The 26,472-nt window shown below is 34.7% G+C and overlaps 1 protein-coding gene across 5 annotated transcripts in view; it reads left to right on the forward strand.

Moving 5' to 3' along the window:
* CCSER1 (coiled-coil serine rich protein 1) overlaps positions 1-26,472 on the forward strand; it is an 880,050-nt gene that overhangs the window by 91,492 nt on the left and 762,086 nt on the right. Inside the window, exon 1 of one of the 5 annotated variants that reach the window (XM_041759584.1) lies at positions 10,114-10,236. The exons of the other annotated variants lie outside the window; for them this stretch is intronic. The gene's annotated coding sequence lies outside the window, so the exon portion shown is untranslated. Of the gene's footprint in view, positions 1-10,113; positions 10,237-26,472 lie in introns of those variants that run through there. 5 annotated transcript variants of the gene reach the window in all.

Here is a 26,472-nt window from a genome sequence, read left to right on the forward strand (position 1 = left end):
AAGACAAGTTTAGGCTTGGCTGGATTTAGGAGTTGCTTTGAAAATCTGGCTTAGCATATTGTTTCCAAATGAAAATATAGGAATTAGAACAAGAGAACAGCTCAAAAACACTATTTATATTGCTATTTACTTTCAAAATGCTCTTTATTCCTTTGTTACTACAACATTTTAAAAATACTTAATTTGCTTTTCCTTCTATATTTTTAATATCTTCCATATTTACATATTTTATATTTGTATGAATACCTTTTATACTTATTTCATGTTGGTACTCTTATGAAAACATACTCTATGGTTTTTTAATTGAAAGTTTTTATTTTTATTTATTTTTATTCATAAGAGACACAGAGAGGCAGAGACATAGGCAGAGGGAGAAGCAGACTCCCTGTGGGGGGCCCAATGCGGGATTAAATCCCAGGACCCCAGGACCACAGCCTGAGCCAAAGGCAGAAGCTCAACCACTGAGCCACCCAGGTGCCCTCAGTTGAAGTTTTTATTGAGCAAATAGTAGATTCATATGCAGCTGATACAGAAATTCTGTGAATCCTTTGCCCAGTTCCCCCTAATGCTAACATCTTGTAGCATTTTAATGCACACATACTATTTTCTTTTATATAATCCACCAATCTTATTCAGATTTCACCAGTTTTGTACTTATTTGTTTATGTGTTTAGTTATACATAATTTCTTCATATGTGTAGGTTGGTCAAGATACTAAACAGTTCCATCATCACAAGATATGAAAGTTGCCCTTAGAGAGCCATATCTACTTCCCTCTGTCCACCTACCCCACCTTAATCTGGGGAAGCCACTAATACAGTCTTCATTTTTAAACTCTTGTCATTTCAAAAATGTTATATTAGTAGAGTAATAACAGCGGGCAGCCTTTTTGGATCGACTTTCTTTGTGTTTAAAACAATCGGTATTTATTTTTTCACTATTTTCCATCATAAGACTTTAAGAATGTGGTAAAAGACCATGTTTATTTCAAAGTGTTTAAAAGAAATGAAGGATTAAGTAGTATTTCTCTTTAGCGTTATGTGGAAACCACTAACTCTTCATTATTTGTGTTAATGGAGGGAACCAAGAGTCAGTTATGTGGTCAAGAATACTATAGGCTACGAACAAAACGTATACAAACGTGGATCACAAGAATACTGATTGCATTGATTTTTAACATGAGAGATTCATATGGACATTGATCGCTGGATTGCAATATGGACCAGGTAGCCTCAGGGATGTCACAAGTAGAGAGAAAAAGGTGGATTTAGAATCAGAACACCTGTTTTATGACCTTGAAGGACTCATAGTACAGGGAGTGTGTGAAATGTGAACACAATTAATCCAATGACTTTAATGACATCATTTTGGATCTAGAAGAAACCATATAATTAAAAAAATCTCATGGGGATCCCTGGGTGGCTCAGCGGTTTAGCACCTGCCTTTGGCCCAGGGCGCGATCCTGGAGTCCCGGTATCGAGTCCCATGTCTGGCTCCCGGCATGGAGCCTGCTTCTCCCTTCTCCTGTGTCTCTGCCTCTCTCTCTCTCTGTCTATCATAAATAAATAAATAAATCTTAAAAAAAATCTCTATATTGCATTGAATATGACATAGGTAGAAGAAGTTTGTGCAATTGTAGGCCTCAAATTATAGATGCCTTTTATATAGTTTCTCAGCTTATTTGTCTTATGAGAAAGGAGATCATCAAAATGAACATTCCTTGGCTATTATAAAAAAGAAAAGAGATAACAAACATTGGTGAGAATATAAAGAAAAGGGAACTCCTGTGCACTGTTAGAGGGAATGTAAATTGATATAGCCACTATAGAAAGCAGTATGGAGGTTCCTCAAAAAAATTAAAAATAGAATAAAAATTATGATATGATTTGCTATATTTATTGCAACATTAATCACAATAGCGGAGATAAACAACTGAAGTGTCCATTGATAGATGTATAGATGAAGAAGATGTGGTATATGTACATATGCAATAGAACGTTATTTGGCTATGAAAAAGAAGAAAATCCTACTATTTTTAATAAGATGATGAACCTTGAGGACATTGTGCCAAGTGAAATAAGTCAGAAAAAGACAAATACTGTATGGTCTCTTACGGAGACATGTGGAGATGGTAGGTCAAAGCGTACAAACTTCCACTTGTAAGATGAATAGGTTCTGGGGATATAATGCACAGCATGGTGATTATAGTTAGCAATACTGTATGAACATTGCTACGAGAGTAAATCTTAAATGTTTTATAAAAAGTGTTAATTATATGAGGTAATGGAGGTCTTAACTAACCTTATGGTAATCATATTCCAATGTATATGTCTTGAGTCATCACATAATACACTTTGAACTTATACAATACTGTCAATTTTATCATAAGAAAGGCTGGAGAAAAGCTGAAAATAACAAAATTAACCCAAAATTGATATTCTTGACAATTAGATTTTGATGACTTCATGAAGCTAAATAATGTTTTGCTCATCTTTGTATTCTCAGTGCTTAGATAAATCATGTTCAGTAAATATGTGTTGAATAATTAGGTTGCAAAGTTGCCCTTTGTGATATTATCCTAGAACTTTTTTTTTTTAAGATTTTATTTATTTATTCATGAGATTCACACACACAGAGAGATAGAGGTAGAGACACAGGCAGAGGGAGAAGTAGGCTCCATGCAGGGAGCCTGATGGTGGGACTCGATCCCGGGACTCCAGGATCATGCCCTGGGCCAAAGGCAGGTGCTAAACCACTGAGCCACCCAGGGATCCCATCCTAGAACTTTTAAAAATCATTATTCTTATTCTCTCTGTCAAATAATCTATTTATAGATTATTTATAGATAGGTTGGAATTTCTGGGTAGGAGCATCATTAAAATTTTACTGATACTGTATTCAGCTGTGTACCCAACCCAGTTAATCAGATTGAGTTCCTAGTTAGAGCTCTAGCATTTACCAGAAGATAGAGCAAAAAGGCTGACTGTTGTGGTTGATATATTACAACAGGATCATCAGGATTTGCATTTTTTTCACTTTTCTTTTTTAATGTTTCTTTTCAGTTTACATTGCTTTGTGGGATGTCAGCATCTGCTAACAGATATCAAGTGAAATGGTGGTTGTAATGGATTGTTCAGGGTGCTACATTGTTCAGTGAGAATAGGCTTAAGTTAAAAACCTCTGGCTCCAGTGAAACTGGTCTTTGTGGGCGGAAGTTTTTAATACAGTTTCATTATCATCTGTGTTTTTTCATTTGCTGTTCTAGTCTACATAACATATTTTTTTAATTTTCTAAAAATTTAATTTGTAAAAAGATGATTATAATGTACGACATATACCATGATTAATGAGTAAAATGCGTAATGTGTTTATATTTTCACGAGGAGGGGCTTTTTGTCTTTTTCACAGCTGTGTGTAATGTTTGGCAAGTAATAGCCCCTCAAAACAGGAATTTGTAAATAGACAAGTGATAGTATTTGTAATTTGTATGTTTGAAAATGATACAGACGGTTGTTGCCAGTTTTAGTTGTCAGAAGGCTCAGGGGTCCAAAAGCAGGTAAAGAAATCTTAATTAGCCCAGCTCTTATTAGTATACTTACAGATGACTGAATTTTCCAGGAATACCAGGGCTTCTAGTCTCTGACTTGTATATTTAGGAAGCCTTTAATGGTTGAATATGCAGGCCCTCAAATCTCCCCTTCACACATAAATTTCCAGTCATAAGACAGAAGCCCATGGTCTCTGCCAAATTTGGTTCAATTAACCCTACTCCAACCCTTTGAATAGCTAACCTTTCCTGAGTCCAAAGTGACTTTCGACACAAACAAAAGGAAAAGAAAACCCCAACTAGAAGTCCCCACTCATGAGGAAGGCAGATTTCTATAGCTCCATTACCTTATTTGATACTCATATAAACCCAAAGAAGTAGATACTGTATTCTCCTTGACAGTTGAAAAAAAAAATGAGGCTCATGAAACTAGGCCAGTGTCATGCATCTAGTAATGCTAGAACTGGTTTTTGGTTTTATTTCAGTTAAAACTCTAAAGCTGTACTTACAGGTTATTGCAGGAGTAGGTTGCAACACTAAAATAAGTTTTTCCTTTGCTCCTGTCTTTGGTATAGAACCTACTTGCTCTATCAGGGCCATCCCCACTGTTTTCTGTTTTTTCCCCTTGATTTCTGTCTCGTCTCAGTCACTGAAGATCGATGCTTCAAATGTACTACTGGCTTAATAACAGCATGGCTCCAGTGGTGGATTAAAGTTGGCTACAAATACTTTGCTGCTCCTCTCATCAAGGGATGGAATCTGTGCCTCCTCCTCTTGAATCCAGGAGATAGCTGTGTGACTTAGAAATGTGTGGTTTAAAAATACTATGCCAATTAATGGCTTGAACTTTAAGATGTCTGGCAGTTACCACTTTTACTTTCTTGGACTCCTGTACCACCATGTAATGTGGTTGACTACACTGCAGTAGCCTGTGAGGAAAGAGGGAAAAAGGGAGATACCCTAGCTAGAGAGAGATGCACTAGCTAGGGTTTACTAGCTAGCATTTGTTCTGGCCGTCCCACATGAAGCACTGGGCATGGCAGTGAAGCCATTTTGGACTTATCCCCATGTGAGCCTCCATAGGACTGCTTCTTCATAAATGACTTGAGTGAGACCAGCCAAACAAACAAAATAGCCACTTTGGTCTATTTCTGATTGTAGAATCATAAGCAAATAAATGCTTGTTGTGTTAAGTTACTTAAGTTTTGGGGTGTTTTGTTAAATAAAAATAAATATATGCAATATTTACTGACTTCCAAATTTGTCTTCTTGTACTCAAGACTGAGTATTATTTTCTGTCGTCTCTATGCTTATCCCAAGATACTGAGACCTTGGTGAAGGTAAGGTTGTAATTCCTCCAGGAAAGGTAGTTTGGAAATATTTATGGAATTTGGAGTGTTAAAACTGGACAAGCAGAAATTCAAGTGGAATAAGAAAATTTTTGACTCTCTGAAGACTACTTTGCTAAAAGGAATATAGCTGGTTTTGAAAATTCAAGGAATAGAAAGAAAACATGATTGGAAAGCTACATATGAATGAATGCATTTAACTTCAAAGTGATGAAGCTTTCCTCACATTGAAATTAATATGGAACTTTCATAATGCAGTAGCCTATCAAAAATGGCACAGGCACCAATAAAGGTAATATACTCTCCATTGCTGGATAGTCAGGGTACTTTGGCTTAATACCTTGTTGGATATGTATATATCCAGGCAGTCCTGGATGCAAGCAAGCTTCTTGGCCTCCCTTCAAGAAGGTACTTGTTCTTAACTGTGAGAAGTATTGTTAGCTAATAGGTTTAGCTGCAGAAACTTTAGAATAGTCTACAGCATTCAAGTGAAGGCCATGCTCTTGTAGATCGTCTCCCAGCCAATGACTGAGCATGATGGGGGGTAGTAACAGCCTGGGCATTTCTGTCAGTGCAAGACTCTTCTGATAGGCTGTCTGTTTGGGATCTCCCCATTAGATTTGTCAAGACTTTATGAGATCTACATTGCATTCCTAATGATGTTTTCTTTGTCCATTCTTTTCTTTCATAAGTATAGGATCTCTTTGTGGTCTGAAGGTTTCCCCTTCATACTCCTGTTTCTTCCCTTTTTACCTTTCATGGGTGTTACTCCCCAATGAAACTCCTAATTCTGTTTCACCATCTGCTTCTTTTCGGACCTAAGCAAGATGCAGCTGGTGGAACTAAACTGACAGATTGATAAATTTAGAAGAATTTTAAGCTGTCTTCTAACTCTGCCATTCTATAGTGTTATGCTCTGTAGTCTAATTGCTCCTAGGAAGAGGTGGATAATTATTTTACAACAATTCTAAGAACTGAGACATGAGATACCTTTTGTGGGGATAAAGGAGGCACCTGTCTAAATTATAAACTTTGTATTTTGGAAAATCTATATTTTCTTAAATATTGCAAAGGCACACTTATTTATATTATGGTCCTTAAAATTTAATTCATTTGCTAATATCTGTAATTTTCTGGAGTCATTTGAATCTGCTGAAATAACCACAGAAAGGATGGAAATACGTCAGTGTCTAGTATCAGTGTCTAATAAAATATATCTATTTAAATTACGCTTTTTGCAACACACATATTTTGTGGGCATATAACACTGACATTGAAGATGATTTAAGAAGGAAGAGTAGAAAAACTACTAGTCCTGGTGCTCTTTATTATAATTTGGAAAGTAATCCTCTATGTTTCTCTTCTTAATATGTATCTTATTAGTATACAGTGCACCCATATCTTGCATAATTAGCACATAACAAAGAAATAATAACCTGTTTTGAAATATGGACACTTAAATTATATGTCTCTGAAGATATATGTGTAATTCTAGGAATTCTAGAAGAAAGCGAAATGTACTGAAATTAATTTATTACTCTTGATTTGGAATAAAGTTCTTTAATTTTTAATTTTTATTTTTTTAAGTTTTTCTTTTTTTTAAATGTGAATGCAGTGCTAATGTCATGCAACTTGAAAACAAATGACTTTGAAGGTTTGGAATTATAAAAGCCAGAAAATATGGTTATTAGGCCAGCCTGTGATTCTGGACCTGGAATAACACAAATTACCAAGGTGGTAAAAAACAAAAAAATAAAAAACAAAAAGAAAACAACACAAAACTAGGGCAAAAATAACAGCCAAAAAATAACATTTCTCTGGGGGTCATGCATACCACATGAATTCTTCTATGTTCTTTTGAGATAATTTTGGAATTTCTGGGCATATTTTTGCATGAAAAGAGCCCTCGTGGCACATGGAGGTTTTGAGTTGTCTTTTATTTTTATTTTCTATTTTATTTTTAACTTTTATTTATTTAAGTAATTTTACACCCAACATGGGGCTTGAACTCACGACCCCAAGATCAAGAGTTGCACACTCTGCCAACTGAGCCAGCCAGGCGCCCCATTGTCTTTAATTTTTAAAGTCACCATTATTGAGCTTCTGTTATCTGCCAAATGCTATGCTAAGTTCTCTATGTAAATTATCTCATTAATTACCACAGTAGTCATTTTAGCTGGGGCTATTATTATTTCCATTTTACACATAAGAAATCTGAGGATTAGAAAGGTTAAATAATTTGGCCAGTGTCACTGAGCTCATAAATGGTAGTGCTTGGGTTTTAGCCCAGCTATGGCTGACTGCAAGGTCCATGCTGTCAGAAGCCCTATGTTATGTAGACTTCTCTGTTCTGGTGTTGCTTACTATCAGGCACTGGAAGCCAGAAGTGTCACTGGTCAGCGTAGGAAGGCACTGCTGCTGCTGCCGTTGGCCACCTCTGCTGTCATCTGGACCAGGCTGTGGGGCTCAAGGAACAGGGAGCTGATGTGCAGGGGGCTAAAGGAACTCTTGCTGCTTCCAAATGTGCTGTTATCACTAACCGCACTGCTGCTGTCAGTAGTGCTTCTGCCAACACTGCCAACTCTGCTGTTGCCAGTGTCAGTGCTGTGGATGCTTTGGGCTCTCAGTGTCCCAAGGTGATTCTGAAGACTAGCAGCTGCTTTTTAGATTCACTTGCTCATTACCTGTAGATCCTTTGCCTTAGGACCTCCAGCTTAAATCCTTGGAGCCTGGAATAGAAGATGATTGGAGGTGTGTTTTATCTTCTTTAGCATCTGGGAAAACTGGCCTTGAACCAAACACATGCACTGCAATTCTCTTTTTTCTTCTTTCCTAGAAATTTCTTTCCCTCAGTCTCTTTCTTCTTTCTTGCAATACCCCACTAGCCCTGGAAACATGAGTGTAAACACTTGAATCTTAGAATGAACCTAATGTAATCTCAATATGAAAACCTCATTACATTAGATATTTTAGTTTGAAAAATAAAAAGCACTTACATTTTGTAATCATGGATACACAGTTATTTGTGCAAGAATTTAATCATGCTAATTTTTAAAGACTTACTAAGTAATTATAAATAATTTTTCTATTTAGCATGGGTAGTTTCAGTGTAATTTACATTATTTTTTTTTTAATTACTAGAGCTCAAAAAGTCAAAAAAAAATTGAAGCCCTATCAATAATTCATATACTTCATGTCGAAAGGCTTACAGGGACAAGGTGAGTTTTTTAGTGGGAGAGATTTCCCCCTCTCTCTCTCTCTCTCTTTCTTCTTTTTTTTCTTTTTCTTCTTCTTCTTCTTCTTCTTCTTCTTCTTCTTCTTGTTCTTCCTCTTCCTCTTCCTCTTCCTCTTCCTCTTCTCTTTTGCTTCCAACACTAACACGGAGGCAGTATTGTCTCAAAATGGAAAATAAGGAAATAGCTGAAAATTTACAAACCTCTACTCATTAAGGACATGCAAAATAAGGAAGTTTAGCTGGAAAAAATAATGGCATGTTGCTGAATTCTTTACTAACTTAGCTGAAAGCAAAAGCCTGCTTGATATTTTTTTTTAATTGAAAAAAGCATATGGGGGGAAAAGACTCTCAGTTCTAAGCCAGAAGCTTAGTTTTGCTGTGCTTTTCTGTTTTCTTTCCTTTCCTTTCCTTTTCCTTTCTTTCTTTCCTTTTTTCTTTCTTTTTGTTCTTTTATTGTTTACAAGTAGTCTAGCAAGGGAAAAAAAGTAGTTATATTAAGATCATGATCAAGATCTTTGTCAAGGATTACTTTTTTTTTTCCTTTAAGGATAAAACACTTTTCTTGAGTACAATGCGAGTTTATATTTCCATCCTACCTATAATAGTAATTGAGAATTTTGCTTTGTGTTTTATTTCTCATTAAGAAAATGAGGATTGGTAAATAATATTTAAAGACATACATTTCAGGGTGAGCTTCTTGGTCTATCAAATGTATGGATTTATAGAATCACCTTGCATCCAGGACTCATTTTTTTTTTTCAGTAAATTGCTTGAGGGATATACTTTTATTTAACAAATGTAAATATGTGAATTTTGGAATGTATTTATATACTTCATATTTTGACACATGCATGTTAGGATGCTGTTTTTATATGTAAGTGTAATGTTTCTTCCTTTTAATTGTTTTTTTCTTAATTTTAACGTTGGAGTGAAAGCAAAATATGCTGGTATATGATACATAAAGAACAGCCTAATAATATTACTGTGTTTAAACATCATACACAGATATAGATATGCATATTGTTACTTTCTGAGCTACATTCCAGAGTATATTGTAAAGAACTTTATCTATGGATAGAATAAAGATCATAAAACAGTGCAGAGAAATAAAATATAGTTGGTTTGCATTTCTGATCTTCATTTCTTTAGTTTGTAGTGGGAATTCATACCTCTTGGATGAAGATGCTAATGTTCTCCTAGTATAAAAATTGTAGAGGAAGAGCTTTTAAAAGTTTGTCGGATGACAAATAGCATTTATAAGTATTAGTGTTTATGAAAATTTGATATCTTATCATCTGAACTTAATATTTTAATTTCATTTTAACAGAACATATAAGAAATGTTTGTGCAATGCTTGGAGATAATTTCCTAGATAGTAGTTTTATTGTTGTTGTTGTTTTGTTTCTTTTTCTTTTGCTCCGAATCTGTTTAGGCAGATGACATTTGAAAGGAGTTAAATTCAGAGTTTGCATTTGATCAGACTGATGGGAACATTTCTCATTAACTTTATTAAATAGGTTAAAATCTTTTTTTGTCTTTACACAGCCATAGAAAACTTCAGTTCATAAGGCCTTAGAAAATTAAAACAAAGCAAAACAGTGATCTGGAAAATAATCAGTGAAAACCATAAACTATATAGGTAGTCTTCAAAAATGAAAATGCTACGGAATGCTACCACAGAGCAGATTTTTTTATGTCTGAATTTATTAACCTGTGAAAGGAGAACTTTTAGATTGAAAATAATGACAGCACCTTAATTATGGTGATTTTATTGAAAGCCTACTACTGCAATAATAAGATGCATTCTAGGTTTCCAGAGCTGAGGCAGCTGTCAAACACCAACATTTTTCCCTGAGAATAGGTTTAGTGTACTGTTTTTCAAGGACAAGTTGCTCAGCTATTGTCTCAGTGAACACTGCTAGTTAATATTCAACAGTTTTCTTAATCAAAATTGTGTGTCCTGCTCCCTAGAGTGTTTGTTAAAGTGATTGTGTGTTTATCAGAGCCTTCAACGGCAGAAACAGAATATTCGGCAGAAACAGAATATTCGTGGACGAGGTGCTGGTAATGAGAACCTATATTATCCTAGGGTGCTGATAAGAAAGGTAAAATGCTGTCAAAATACATTGTTTTTAAAAAATAATTACTATAGCTCAAAAAGTCCAACCTTTCTTTGAAGCCCTTGTACTTTGTATAACTTCAATTGTTTATCTAAGATAATGGGTGGCAGGAGTGTGGTGATATCCTACTATAAACTCCAGGAATCGCATGCCAGTGATCAAATAGTCTGGGGGTTTATTAATCATTTCTTCTGTTGGAGGGCTGATTAAGGTTCTTCACAACATGTTTCCTTTAGATTACAGAAAGTTAATGAAGTAAAGCTTGGGGGGCATTAGAGAGCTCAGTCTGGCATTCTACAAATGGTATTGAAAGGTCATGTGGGGAACACAAGCTTTGCCAAAAGGAAACTAATGCAACAGCTAACATTTTCCATGAAATACTGTGCCTAAGAGGCAGTATTTGTTATTGCTTTTGTTTTTAACCTCAGATACTTCCTGGATGCAGAGCTATATTACTGGATATGACTTTTTTTTGCAAAGGATATTCTCTCCTACTTACACACACACATTCTCTCTCTCTCTCTCTCTCTCTCTCTCTCTCTCTCTCTCTCCACATCTCTAAGAATCAATCAAGGATACATTGTTTGAAAAATATGGTCCCTGTAATACTAAGAATATTTGTATCTTATTTGTTTTGTCTCTAATGGTACTCTATGAGGAATTAAGTCTTCTGCAAATAGTTCATTTTAATTATGTTGGAAGATTTTCTTCTAGAATCAGAATATTCAATAATAAAAATATTTTTAGGAATTTTTTCACATAATAAAAGGCACACTTTGGATATTAATTAGGAAACAGTGCAGTTATATCCCATAGGAGTTAATCTTCCTAAATAGCGATCTTTTTGAAGGCTACAGCCAGGAATATTGATCATTTAAGTAGTATTGGGACATTTACTGTACTCTATGCATTGATCTTTGATGTAGAAAGATGGGTACATAAATGTAAAAAATTGATTGCTGCTACATATTTGAAACTTAAGCTGTATTATTCACTCGTATTCAAAATCTCATTTACTTGGTATTATGTGTAGTCAGTTTTTTTTTTATGTGTAGTCAGTTTTAACATTACTTTTTCAACAAATTGATCAGTTTTATATTTTTTATTTATTCTTAGATGTAGCTTATAATTGTTTCAAAATGCAAATCACAGGTTGATTTGATACTAGGTTTTGGGGGAATTGTGTATCAATCAGCCTGGTCTGGAGGTAGAAACCATAGTAGGTCAACCAAGTTTAATATAAAAATTTATTAAACTATGACAACAGAGTAACTATAATAGCTAGGGAGAACTGCAAGATATCCTACAGCTGAGGGAGTGTACCAAGAAAAGACAAACTTGGAAGCGGTTAAGATCTTTTGAGAGGAGGTGTAATTCATCCCATTGGATAGCAGAGAAATTTATGGGTTTGGCCATACTTCCAGAAGTGGTCCATGGTCCCTGGACAATCTGGTGGCAGGGAGAGCAAGTGGAGCACCAGCAATCAAAGCTATGATTGAATATCACAGGGCTTGAGCCACCCCACTCCCAAGCTCTGTAGTGGGACTGGAGGAGGTTCAGGCAGGCAGTATCCAAGCATATGGAGGCAATTTGTTTTCAGTGCTTTTGTGGATTTCCCTTGGAGTGGGACTCTGAAAGATTATTCTAGGCTAAGGCTGCAAGATTGGTGAAGAATTATATGATCTGGCCTCCATGCATGACTGAATGTCTTCACAATGTCTTCACAACTGCACCCAAACTGCTGACCCCCTTGGAGACGGAAACCATGGAATGGACCCTTTGTTCAGTATCCCTTCAGTGTTCTCTACCAGGAAAACTCAACATCATTCTCATCGGAAAGGAGAAATGCTTAAAGGAATACCACCTATGATCACAAGCACATATTTATTGAAGGGTGCATTTATTGCTGGGAGGCAATTAATTCCTAACTGGCATACATTGCCTCACATTTGAATGCTAGTTATAGCTAAAGTTACAGCAAAATTGACAATTCCTATTGCCTTGAGAATAACATGTTTACAGGTGCCCCTATAACTTTTAGCCCCTTGTACTTGTCTATCCTCATTAGTTGCATTGTCCTTGCTTACAGTAGCTGAGCTTAGGACTGTGCTTATGTTTCACTGTCTTTCATACACACCACATCTAGCTCTCTGCTGTGGGATGGGAAGCTTTTCTTTGTAAACCACAATATGCATGCCCAGATTCTTTAAGTGATTGAACAATCTCAGTGCAAGGAATTCATGGAGTGCCAATAAACTCTTTTCTAATTAAAGCCATTTGGATCTCTTTTATAAGGAAGTGAGGAAACTGTTTACCCCTAGAGTCAGCACAAGAAATAGCACACAGTTAATTTGGCAAAGCTAAAGAGCAATATTGATTTTGAGGCACTGAGGAACATGCAAGTGCATAGATCAATTTGTTATTAGTCAGTCATTTTCTTTTTGTTTGCTATTAGTACAACCATTATTGTGGTTTATATGAAAAAAGTTATTTCAGTGACTGCTTCCTGGTGTTCTATAGATGCTGTAATTTATATTCATATTCATAATATGTAATCATGTATCATGTATCAATGAGTTGTCAACTATTATATACTGTGTATATGCAGGAGATAGATATACAAGTATAAAGGTGTCAAATACAGTGTTTGAAAAGATATATACCAATTAATAATTCCTAGGAAAAACTGGTTTATTATGAACCATGTAAAAGCTATGTGCTAAGTCACTTAACAATATTTATGTCTGTTGTTGCTTTAATGTGAGAATTACCATTGGCAAGCACATTTTTCTCTAGCACCTAGGCTATAGAACAGTTTTGTTATAAATGATTTATTCTTTCTTATGTTAAAGGGGAAAAAATCTTTGATGGAAAGACTATAATTGCTTTGGCAATTTGCTTTGGATTTACAATCTTTCCTCAGGGTACTCCCTTCCCCTCTTTAGCTAAAAGAAAGGAGGGAAGGGTGGGCATCTTATTATACATGTTAAAAATATTCCAACATGAATAAATCCAACAGATAAGTTGCTTCCAATTACATTTTTGAAAGAGTGTTGCAGGAACATGAGTATTGAGAAACTAATACTTAAGCACAAATAGTTTATTTGTAATATGGAAAATAGGTGATGTTATAAAAACCATTATGATCCACATTTATAAAATGAGTAATGGAATGATTATGGGACAAGAAATATACCTTGGTATGGAATGCTTTTCTAAAGTCTTCTAATGTTGAGGTGAAATCCAAACCTGAATTTAATGCATGATAATAAGGTCTATGAATGAATTCATCTTCATCTACCATGAATATAACAAAGCATTATACGTTGTAGTAAAATGTAGGATTATTTAAGATATTATTCTCAACTTTAATGAACTTCAAATCTGTAGCTTTTTAATTGTAGATATTTTGTTTGCTTTGGCTGCAGTAGCAAGAAATGTACAAGATAATTGAGTCAAAATGTATAACATACCTAGAACAAAAAGATGAAAGGTTGGATAAGACATGGGACTAATAAATGATATCAATTAACAGACATTCACAAAATGCATTATTTCCATGGCTCTATGAAAATTATTTTTTTGAAAGCAGTAAGTTTATTTTTTTTTCAATTGGTTATAAAGACTATCAAGTAATTATAGATAGCATTGATTGAGTGGACTAAGTACATGACTGATATGTGCAGAATTGTTTGTCTTTATCCTTTTACTTGTCCTTTAAGATACACATTTTTAAGGATTTCTTAGTTTTAAATGGAAGTTCAGACACAACAGGGGGCTTGGACATGATCACACAGACCAAAAGTAATGAACAGAAATACAAATACCAGATTACACGTCCAACATAGGTTCTTTCCACTATACAGTATGACTTCTAAAAGTTAAAAATAATAAAGCATTTGGTTCTTTAGATGTTAACTGAATAATTTTACTAACTTCTATGTTAAATTTTATTTTTTTAAGATTTTATTTATTTATTCATGACAGAGAGAGAGAGAGAGAGAGAGAGAGAGAGAGGCAGAGACACAGGCAGAGGGAGAAGCAGGCTCCATGCAGGGAGCCCGACGTGGGACTCGATCCCGGGTCTCCAGCATCACACCCCAGGCTGAAGGTGGCACTAAACCGCTGGGCCAATGGGGCTGCCTTCTATGTTAAATTTAAAGACTGAAGTCTTAGGGCATTTGGGTAGCTCAGTTAAGGATCTGACACTTCATTTCAGCTCATATCATGACCCTGAGATCGAGTCCCACATTGAGCCCCACATCAACCCCACGTGGAGCTCCGTGCTCAGTGGGGTATCTGCTTCTCTTCCTCTCCCTCTGCTCCTCCCTTGATCATGGTCTCTCTCTCTCTCTCTCTCTCTCTCTCTCTCTCTCAATGAAATAAATAAATCTTAAAAAAAAAAAAAAGACTGAAGACTCAGCTGGTAATTCCTACTAGATCATTCTAATCATTCAATTTATACTTCTCTTAGATTATAAACATAGATGAAATATGAGTGAGCTATGCAAATAATTTTTAAAAAATCACTTATTTCTTACACTGGAGAATCTTCTTTCTGGTATTGAGGCTTTCACCAGTATTTTCATGTTTCCCTCTTGGCTCAAAGATACATTGTGTTTCTTTCATCTTTGTGGCTTATTTATAGAATTTTATTTCTCTAACATTACTTTTTTTTCTAACATTCTTAAATATTACAGTAATGAAAATAATTATCACAATAGTGAATTATTGAGTGTCCTTTTTGTTTTCTATAATACCATTATACTGGTAAATATGTTAAATATTTTCAGGTTTATTCTTCACCTTTCCTATTAGAAAGTAAGCTTCTTAAAAGATTGTATCACCATTTTCTCTTAATGAGTATATTGTGATAGTTTACATATTTTACAAACTTAGAATACGCCATATTACAATCTAATTAGTAAAAGTCCTGATAAATCATCCAGCATTAGAAAAATTAATCAATTTTTTTGCAGTGAGGTGTTGTGATGCCATTGGGCAGAGATCAAGCGCTTTGCTGGAAAGATCCAGAAATAAATCTAAGTACTAAAGATTGCTTAGGAATGTGAGTAGATGTATCGTGACCAAGTTAATAGAGAATGAGCTTTTGAGCCACCCAACCTGGGTTGAGTTTCAGTTCTATCAGAAGCTCTATGAATGTAGCCAGGTTGAGAAATCTCACTATGCCATGTTTCTTCACCTGCAGAATAAAAGCAGTAACATCCCTTGTGTAAGATTTTGTGACAATTAACTAGAATAATAAATGAAAAAATATCTGTCACAAAGGAGATGCTCAACAAATGTTGGTACTTTTATTTTTAAATACCAAAGTCTATTTGATGCAGATTATTTGGTATATTTTGGTATATTGAAGATTTTTAATATTCTCATTATTGTGGGGAGAAAATCAAGGGGAATTTAAATATGCCAAAAGGACTACTTATTCCCTTGTGTGACTCTTTAAAACTATGGATAGCTGTTTTAAACTTTGCTTTAGGGTAGATACGTATACAATGACTTTATTAATGAATAAATTTAGCCTGATATTGTTTTACCTCTTCTATGATGTAGTTAATCTGCTCATCTGGAAGAGTTAAGCTGGTGGCTGACCCTTTCTCTCAACTAGAGGGTGTGCTGGGATCCTTAGTGTTTCCTTTTAGCTTCCTTCTCAGAAGTCAGAGTTCAGGAAAAAGACATTCTTGGTGGGTTGTGTTTATTATATGCTCTTAGAACAGTCCAGGGATCCCTGGGTGGCGCAGCGGTTTGGCGCCTGCCTTTGGCCCAGGGCGCAATCCTGGAGACCCGGGATCGAATCCCACATTGGGCTCCCGGTGCATGGAGCCTGCTTCTCCCTCTGCCTATGCCTCTGCCTCTCTCTCTCTCTGACTATCATAAATAAATAAAAATTAAAAAAAATTAAAAAAAAAGAACAGTCCACTGTTGGTTGAGAAATAACTGTAGAGTTTTATTTCTTTGTATTGTAAAAATCAGAGCAACTGTGCAAAAATCAGCATTGTACATTAAGGTAACATTTGTGCTACATTTCCAAGTGATTATATCCATCTATATATGAAGAATTTTTAGTTGAAATAGTTGTTTAGAGATACTGATTTTGACCCTATTACTGAATTCCTTCAAGCCAGTTTCATAATATACTACTCCTCACCTTCTGGTATTTGTTCAATAGTCAATGGCAATGATGATGTTCAGCTTTGAAATGCTAGGTTTGTCTACCTAATTAAGATATCCTAGAACACATTATAAGATATTGTAATCACAAGGACTCTAGTAGCCTAGAAGAATTGGACAGAATAAATAGCTTTCCTTTTTTTCTTCTTAGGGAATAAATAGAAATGATAGAGAAGATAATTAATACTGTTTCTTAAATATTTAGTTATTCTGAAATAGTTATCCTTCTCACAAGACAGGGCATTATTGTTTACTGGGATTACAAACCAATTGATCAGCTGGCATCCTGTGGCTAATTGTAGATTGGTAGGGGAATGAAAAAGAAAAAAACAACCTTTATTAAGCATTGACAATTTTACTGTTGCATTTCATACATAACCATTTTGATTTTCAACACTTTTTGTACTTAAAAATAATGTATATGTATCTTCATTTTGTACATGAGGAGATTAAGGCTCAGACAAGTCAAACCTTTTTTCCAAGATCATACAGTTTAAAATTGGCAAGTGGGGGCAGCCCGGGTGGCTCAGCGGGTTAGCGCCACCTTCAGCCCAGGGCCTGATCCTGGAGACCCGGGATCGAGTCCCACGTCAGGCTCCCTTCATGGAGCCTGCTTCTCCCTCTGCCTGTGTCTCTGCCTCTCTCTCTCTCTCTCCCTCTCTGTATATCTCATGAATAAATAAATAAAATCTTAGAAATAAATAAAATTGGCAAATGGATTTTCAGCAGTTTAGTCTGATTTCAAGTCCTAATCTTTGTTGCCATGTACTTCATGGCATAGACCTCATTCTAATTTTAAGTGCCTCGCTGACTGATAGGTGAATATGTTTGTCTCTTGTTTTCAGCAAAAATTCATTAATTCCTGGAATATTTATTAAGTTTATGCTGGTGCTTAGTATTCTAGTCACTGGAGATACAGCAGTGAACAAGATGATCACAATCCTTGCTTTCATGAAGGTTGTTTTCTGTTGAGAAATACATTAATAATCAATTGGAAAAACAATCAATAAAAATATCAGGTAGTGATAAGCATTATGCAGAAAGTTAAAATGAGAAAATATGTTGAGAGGGACAAAGCAGCCTTTTTGGATTGGACAGTTAGTCCATAGTCCCTATGGAGTTTATATTTAATAAGTGTTTTTTTTTTAAGATTTATTTATTCATGAGAGACAGAAAGAGAGAGAGAGAGAGAGGCAGAGACACAGGCAGAGGGAGAAGCAGGCCCCATGCAGGGAGCCTGAGGTGTGACTCGAACCCAGGATCACAACCTGGGTTGAAGGTGGTGCTAAACTGCTGAGCCACCCGGGCTGCCCCGGAGTTTATATTTTAAACTGCAGTTTTATTGGCCAGAAAGAGTCAGTCACATGACATCTGCAAGTTGGGGAAGAGATTGTTAAACCTAGGCAAAGGACCTTCATGTTTTTAACAGTAATAGCAGAGTGGTAGGTAATTAGGTTACAATGCAAACTGGGGTCAGATTATTTAAGACATATATAATTTATGTGCAACTGGAAGCCATTATATGAGATCAGTCAGAAGGTGAATATGAAGGTAACTCTTGTAGCTCTGTGGAGTATGTACGGTAGAGGCAAGGATGGAAACAGTGATCCCAGAGAGGAGAGGTGTGTTATTGCCAAGCCAGAGGTGAAACCATGTGCCTTTCTCTACAATGGATAAGATGTGGATGGTGAATGAAAACAGGAATCTTGGATTGCTCCTTGACTTTTGTTGAGTGTGCTGGTGGATGATGGTGCAATTTATTGAGAAGGAGGAACAGGAGGTAGAACAGATTTGATGGTGGGAGTGAGAAATTCAGGGTCTTGTTAGAGCCAAGTTAAGTTTAAATATTAGTTTGAACTATGTGAAATTGCTTACATTCAATTTTTGACCATTAAAATGGTAATTTCATATAGTACAACGTAATATCTATTAGACATATTACGGAAATACCAGATAAGCCATTACACGTTTAAGTCTAAAGTACTGGAAACATTCTGGGATGAATACATAGATTTGAGAGTCATCACCATGGACCCTGATGGAATTAATAAAAGGAGTGCATAGATAAGCAAAGAAAAGAATCCAGAGTAATCCAAAGTGGAGGCAAGATGAATTGTATGGTTTGGCAAGATGTGGACAGTTACTAATGAGCTCATTTTCTTAGCCTCTTCGCTATTATCTGACCCTTATTACTGGAGTGTATTTCTGTTTGAATCTGAATTTGAAACCTAACCTCTTATCAACCTAACCTCTTATCTGCTTACATATTTTGCATCCTATAGGTTAAGTGAGCCTGGGGCTAGTCTGAAGTTTAAAATTTTTTTTTTCAAATTTTAAAATAAGACCCATATGTGGTAGAAAAGAGGCTGAGAGATAGATGGTGGAGCTAATAAATAGAACTTTCACTGCCAATGTGATTCTCTATTGCTCTTTTTTTTTGCTAAGAGCATAGCTTTTCAACTTGTTTTCAACATGCATGTACATACACACACACACACACGTGCACAAATCACCAAAAACATGCACTTGGGATTCAATAAAACTTCTGATTTTTCCCTACCAAATAGTGTATTTTGGGGAATTTTTAAAAGTATCTATGTTATTAATCAGGATTAGAAACTAAAAGAACATATTGGATATGTATAAAATGGAAAACACTTTTATGAGCTTATTGATTGGGGTTACAGATAAATGTTTGAACTATATAATACCAGATTTAATTATCAAAATTAATACATACCTTAACAAACATTGGGCAAGAAAGTGCTACCAAATCCTGACGTTATACAGAGTTGAGGACATATAAAGGGGAATTTGTAGTTGTGGATATGTATTGATTGCTATCTGGTTAATGATTCACAATAATTTCAGGAAATTCTGGATGGAAAAATGTAACTTCGGAAAAGTATTGAAGGAAAATGTGCAGTGAGAATGGAGTGTTCTGAGTACTGAAGTGACCAATACTTCTCACAATATCAGATTTTATTTTAAAGATTTTATTTTTAAGTATATCTACATCCAACATGGATCTCAAATTTATAACTTCGAGATCAAGTCACATGCTCTACCAACTGAACAAGCCACGTGCCCTCATTAGATTTTACTTTAAAGTGTATGATTTTGCATATAGTTAAACTAACTCCATTGTAGAAATTGGATTTCAGTCTGAAAACTAACTGAAAAAATATATAGTCAATTTAAAATTGGAATTACTACCACTTCAGATTTGTGGTGAATTTTGAAAACATCTATTTTTATACCAAGAAGAGAATAAAAGTGACCTTAACATAGTGCAAATCTAGAATAGGTAACCATATATAAATAGGAATATATATTAAGTATATTACATGTTTATAGGAAGATATCTGGGATGCTAAATTGACTATTTTCATATATATTTTTAATTTTCATATATATTCCTATCTATATAGAATCTTTGCTCCTTTAATTTTGAAGTCATTTGGTTTTTATTTATGTTTTTTTTTTTACTTGCTTTAAAGGAAAGCATATTTGATCTGATTTTTAGAATAAAGCAGTTTCTCATCATGTATTGGAGGATGTAATTTACTTTAAAATTTTTAATATTGTCAACTTATCTTTTTAGGTAAAAATAAATAACATAGAAAACAAACTTTTAATATTATTTTGGTTGTGTACATTTGCCAAATAAAATACTGACAGGAGTTGTATATTATAACTTAGTTTGGAAAATAATTGGACAAATGTATTTAGTTGTTTCATTGATGATTTGGTTTATAGCTGTAGGTTTTGAAAGTGAAAAATCTGGTAAATTGATAATTGGACTTTAGAAGCAGACATGTATAACACTGGCAGAAAGACCTTATCTCTTATATACCATTATGTTCCAAAGTCTGACACATAATAGATCATTAAATGTGTATCAAATTAATTAACATATTAAATTAGAAAGGTTAAAGATGAAAATCTGGGCTTAAATAAACAATTCTTGTAGTAGCTTTACATGCAGATTCTTCATTTCACTTGATTTACTCCTTGCTTCCTGCTTTCTGAGTTTTGCCTAGCTGGTTCTGAACTACAGATTCCACCTTAGAATCATGACACATTTTGTAATTTACTAATCAGTAAGCAGAGACCCTAAAAATCTTAGGCACATAGTGTGAAATATATTTGTATGTGTATATATACATATATATAATAAAGTACTTATTTATATATATTTATATGTAAATATATATAATTTATATACACATATATATATTTACACTGACACGATTACATATGCTTATATAATGGAGTATTATGCATCCATAAAAAGATGAGATTGTGCCATTTGCAACAACATGGATAGACCTAGAGGGTGTTATGCTCAGTAAAATAAATCTGAGAAAAACAAAAACTATATGATTTCACTCATATGTGGAATCTAAAAAAAGAAATGAATAAACAAACAGCAGAATCAGACCTACAAATATGGAGAACAAACTGATGGTTGCCAAAGGGACTGAGGGGAATGGGCAAAATGGATGAAAGGGAGTGAGAAACACAGGCTTCCAATAATGGAATGAACTAGTCACCAGAATAAAAGAACACAAGTGATATAGTGAATGATACTGTAACAGTCTTGTATGGTGATAGATGCTGTGAGCAGGGCACAATGCATAAACTTGTTGAATCTCTAGTTGTACAACTGAAATAATGTATCATTGTATATCAACTATTCTTAAATTAAAAAAAAAAAAAAAACTTAGGTACTTAACACTAGTCTTCTACTCAGGTTCTTACTTACTCTTGGGTATGTGTTTCCATTAAATACCCAGTGACTCTCAAGGCCCACTCTTCTCATGCATTTTATAATCTGCATGCATCTGGCTGAGAGTAGATTCATATTAACTTTGTTTACCATTGTCTGACTTGTAGAATTTTCAAAACTCTAGTTACTTTTCCTGAACATCTGACTGTGATGGCAAATGTCTAAATAATAACTATAGGAAAATAAAAGCATTATTCTATAGCAAAGATAGTGTACTTTTAAAATTCCTCATTATAGGGATCCCTGGGTGGCGCAGCGGTTTGGCGCCTGCCTTTGGCCCGGGGCGCGATCCTGGAGACCCGGGATCGAGTCCCACATCGGGCTCCCGGTGCATGGAGCCTGCTTCTTCCTCTGCCTGTGTCTCTGCCCCTCTCTCTCTCTCTCTGTGACTATCATAAATAAATAAAAAATTAAAAAAAAAAAATAAAATTCCTCATTATAAGATATTCTGTATTTCCTAAGCTAGTCACATAACCTATCAGAGTAATTTGAGAAAAGGAGGAAAGCATACTGGGAAAGTTGATCTTTGTAACAATTTACTCTTCTTACTTGTCATGCTCAGTAAGGAAAATATACTGGGAATTGGGAATAGGGGTGTGTGTGTGTATTAGGATTTTCTATATGCAAGATCATGTTATCTGCAAATAGAGATAGATTTACTTCCTTTACAGTTTGGATGCTTTTTGTTGTCTTTGTTGCTTAGTTTCTTATTTTTATTTTTGCCTCCTTGTTCTAGCTAGAATCTCCAGTATAATGTTGAATAAATATGGTGAAAATGGACATCCCTATTTTTTTCCTAATTTTATAGGGAAAGCATTCAGGCTTTCACCACTAAGTACAATGATAACAGTGTTTTTTGTTTTTTGTTTTTTTTGTATATGTCATTCATCAGATTGAGGAAATTTCCTTCTATTTTTAGTTTGAGAGTTTTATGAAAGTATGTTGGATTTTGTCACATTTTTTGGGGGCATCTATGAGATGATAGTGTGGTTTTCTAAATTCTGTTGATAAAAGCATATTATATTGATTTTTGGATTTTAAATCTGCGTTGTTTTCATTAAAAATTTTCATTTTGTTATGATATATGAATTTTTAAAATTATGGCCTGTCTTTTGGCAGGATTTTGTTGAGGATTTTGCATATAAATTCACAAGAGTTATTGGTCTTTAGTTTTCTTTTTCATGCCATTATCTAGTTTTGCTATCAGATATTCTGTTTTGGCATTGGTGTTCTATTCTGTTTATCTGGAATAGGACATACTATGAAGAAAATATGCAGGCCTTATGAATTGATATTATAAAATGAATTGAGGAGCGTTCCTTCAATTTTTTGGAATTTTATGAAGAATTAATACCTTTTATAAATATTTGGTAGAATTAAGCAGTAAAACCATCTGGTTATAGTCTTTTCTTTGTGGGAAGTTTTATAATTACTAGGTAATTATTGTACAATTTATTGTAGCTTTATTTGATTTTCTGTTTATTCTTGAGTCAGTTTTGGTAGTTTGTGTCTTTTAAGAATCTGTCCATTTCATCTGACTTATTTAATTTGTTGGCATACAGTTGTTCATGGTATTCTGTAAGATTCTTTTTATTTCAGTATGGTTGGTAGTGATGTTTTCTCACTTTTTATCTTAATAATTTTTTGTATTTCCTCTTTTTTCTTGGTCAGTCTTGCTGAGGGTTTACCATTATTTTGTCTGTTTTGTTGATTTTCTGCATTGTTTTCCAATTTTTTTATTTCAGGAATCTATACACTGATATTCATTATTTCCTTCAATCTGCTTCCTTTAGATTTTGTTTTCCTTTCCTTTGCAACTGTCATCAGGTGAAACGTGATGCTATTGATTTGATGTATTGCTGCTTTTTCAACATAAGCATTTATAGATATAATCATTTCTTAATTACTTACACTCTAAGTTTTTTCTCTTCATCTCAAAGCATTTTCTAATTTTCCTCTTTCTCTTTCTTTCTTTTTCTTTCTTTCTTTCTTTCTTTCTTTCTTTCTTTTTCTCTTTTTCTTTCTTCTTTCTTTCTTTCTTTCTTTCTTTCTTTCTTTCTTTCTTTCTTTCTTTCCTTCCTTCCTTCCTTCCTTCCTTCTTTCTTTTCTTTTCTTTTCTTTTCTTTTCTTTTCTTTTCTTTTCTTTTCTTTTCTTTTCTTTTCTTTCTTTCCTTTTCTTTTCTTTTCTTTTTCTTTTCTTTCTGAATGTTACTTACCTTCTATCTGTGAATTTTCCAAATTTCCTTTTGTTGTTAACTCTTGAATTCATTTCTTTGTAGTTGGAGAACCTGCTCTTTATGACTTCCGTTGGTCAATTGTTCAGTGACTCTCTTTACTTCTAGTAACATTTAAAAAAATTTCAGCAGTGTATTTTGTCTGATATTAATATAAATATTTCTCCTTTCCCGCATTGCTGTTTGTGTGGCATACTTTTACTTCCATCCTGTTTGTATCTTTGAATCTAAATTGTGTCTCCCATTGATGGCATATTTTGGATATTATTACTGTTTTTATCCAGTCTAACAATCTCTTTAAAAAAAAAAGATTTTATTTATTTATTCATGAGAGACAGAGAGAGAGAGAGAGAGAGAGGCAGAGAGAGAAGCAGAGACACAGGCAGAGGGAGAAGCAGAAGCAGGCTCCGTGCAGGGCACCTGACGTGGGACTCAATCCCGGGTCTCCAGGATCAGGCCCTGGGCTGAAGGTGGCGCTAAACCGCTGAGGCACCGGGCTGCCCTAACAATCTCTTTTTGATTGCATTGTTTAATACATGCATATCTAATTTTATTGTTGACATGGTTGACTTTATGGCTGACACTTAACTTTTTGTTTTATAGGACATACACTAATATATATTAGTTATTTATTTTTAGTGGTTCTTCTCAGGCTTACAGTATACATAATTTATTAGAATCTTCCTCAGATTTATGCTAACTTAATTCCAATGAGTTGTAGACATGTTACTTCTGTGTAGCTCCACTTTCAGTTTATAATTTTGTGTGTTTGAGAGAGAGACAGGGACAGAGACAGAGAGAGGAAAGTTTCTCTGTTACAAACCAAACAAGACATTGTTATGGTTATTAGTTTAGATAAATTTTGTCTTTTAAGGAAGCTGTAAGAAAGAAGGAGAGCAAGTGTATGTTTATAGAGTTTTGTTATAGGTTATGTTTTTATTACCATTCTACTTCTCTTCATTTCTTCCTGTGGATTCACTTTACCATCTGGTGTCATTTTCTTACTCCAGCAAAGCATTGCTTCCACTCACTTTCTTTGTGCTATTATAAATATATTACATTTCTGCATGTTACAGACCCAACAATATAATTATGCATACTGCTTTATATAATTACTTTAAAATCAGTTAAGAAAAGAGAAGATACAATTATATTGTCTTTTATAATTTAATAATAATTACCTTTGCTGACACACTTTGTTTTTTGGTATGGGTTCTATGGGTTCAAATTACTATTGGGTGTCATTTGATTTTGGTCTTAAGAACTTCCTTTAGTATTTCTTGGAAGGCAGATATGTTTGCAATGAATTCTTTCAGTTTTTTTCCTTAATTTTATTTGAATTCAATTTGCCAACATATAGTATAGCACCCAGTGCTGAATTCTTTCAGTTTTTATGGATCTGAGAATATATTTATTGGTCTTCATTTTTGAAACATTATTTTGCTGAGTATGATCCTTGATTGACATTTTTTTCCTTTCAACACTTTGAATATATCATCACACTGCCTTATGTTTTTTATTGTTTTTAATGAAAAATGTACCATAACAGGTGTTACCCTTATCAGGGTTCCCTTCCCTTGTATACTGACAAATTATTTTCCCCTTGCTGCTTTCAAGTTATTCTTGTGCTCATTGTTGTTGTTTGCTTGTTTGTTTAATGATTTTGCTGGACTATTTTAATAAATTCCATTTCTTCCCCAGTGGGTAGCTTCTGATGTTGTTCCTCAGGAACACAGCCTTGGGCACATGCGCTGTCACTCTGATCTGTTATCCCTCAACCTCTCAAGAGATAACAGTGGATATAGTCATTCTCATTTTCACTGTCTCTTATTCTGATTTTTCTGCTAAATTTGTAGCTGTTCTGTCTGATATCATCCCCAGCCATTGGCTCTATTAATTACCAGCTGATTTGTCTTGTCAGCAACACTCAGGGACATAGATTCCTATATAGTCAGATCAATTAAATTTGACCTCTTTTGCAAAAGATTTTTTTTTTTTTTTTTGGACATCAGGCTTTGAGACTTCTACCCTAGGAGTACTCTCATCCTTACTGTTGTGGAGCTATCAGTCTGCTTTTAATTTCTTACCATAAAATCTTTATTCTTTACAACATTATTCTTAGACTTGTAATACCCATGCTCTCCCAAATAAAGTCAGTTCCCTTAAGGAGACTTCTAGAGTCTTCTATTCTTATGGCTTGCCCTTCCCCTCTGGGAAGAGATGCTTGAATCAGTGCTCCAGAATTGGGCATGAAGCTGTGGCTCACTTCTCTAGGAGGGACACTCTTGCTCTAATGAGTAGGGAACTTGACAGGGATGGTAGCCCTTATTCTTATCTTGATCTTGAATCTGTACCTTAGGACTTGATTATCCAGGAGTGATAAGGGCCCAGTATCACCATCCAGCCCTGCCTAGGATAATCTTCTATTCTTGTTCTTGCTTGGAATAGAGCTTTTGAAACACAGAGCTGGGCAGGATGAGCAATGCTGGTGAACAGCTTCTCCTGGGGAAAAACTATAGCTCTAGACTGAGATCTAGGGAAGAGAGAGTCCTGTGTTCTTGACTACATGTGCTAGTAAGTAGAGCTTCCCCTGGGAAGTCAGCAAGTGGGTCATGGCTCAATGCCATAGAATCTTACTGTTTTCATGATGAGATTTATTAGGTTTAGTTGAATGTGTGTTTCTCATGTTGCATGTTCTTTGGACAATTTCCTGATATTTTAAGTGATTGCTTTAGGTAATTTTTACCTGTTATGATGGTTTCACTGGGAAAGAGTCCACAGAGGTCCTTACACCCCCATTTCAGAGGTATTCTAGTATCTTAAGAATAAGGAATCCCAAAATAGTTCTTTTAAGTGGATTCTCTCTGTACTGTTTTTAATATTTATTTTAATATACAAAAATATATATATGTTTATAAAAAGTATATATTGATATATATTCCTTTTCACAAACTTGTTTTTTCTACCTATATTTATTCTGCCTCGAGAGATCTTCATAGGAAG

This window comes from Vulpes lagopus, chromosome 6 (assembly GCF_018345385.1).
Source record: "Vulpes lagopus strain Blue_001 chromosome 6, ASM1834538v1, whole genome shotgun sequence".
NCBI classification, from domain to species: domain Eukaryota; kingdom Metazoa; phylum Chordata; class Mammalia; order Carnivora; family Canidae; genus Vulpes; species Vulpes lagopus.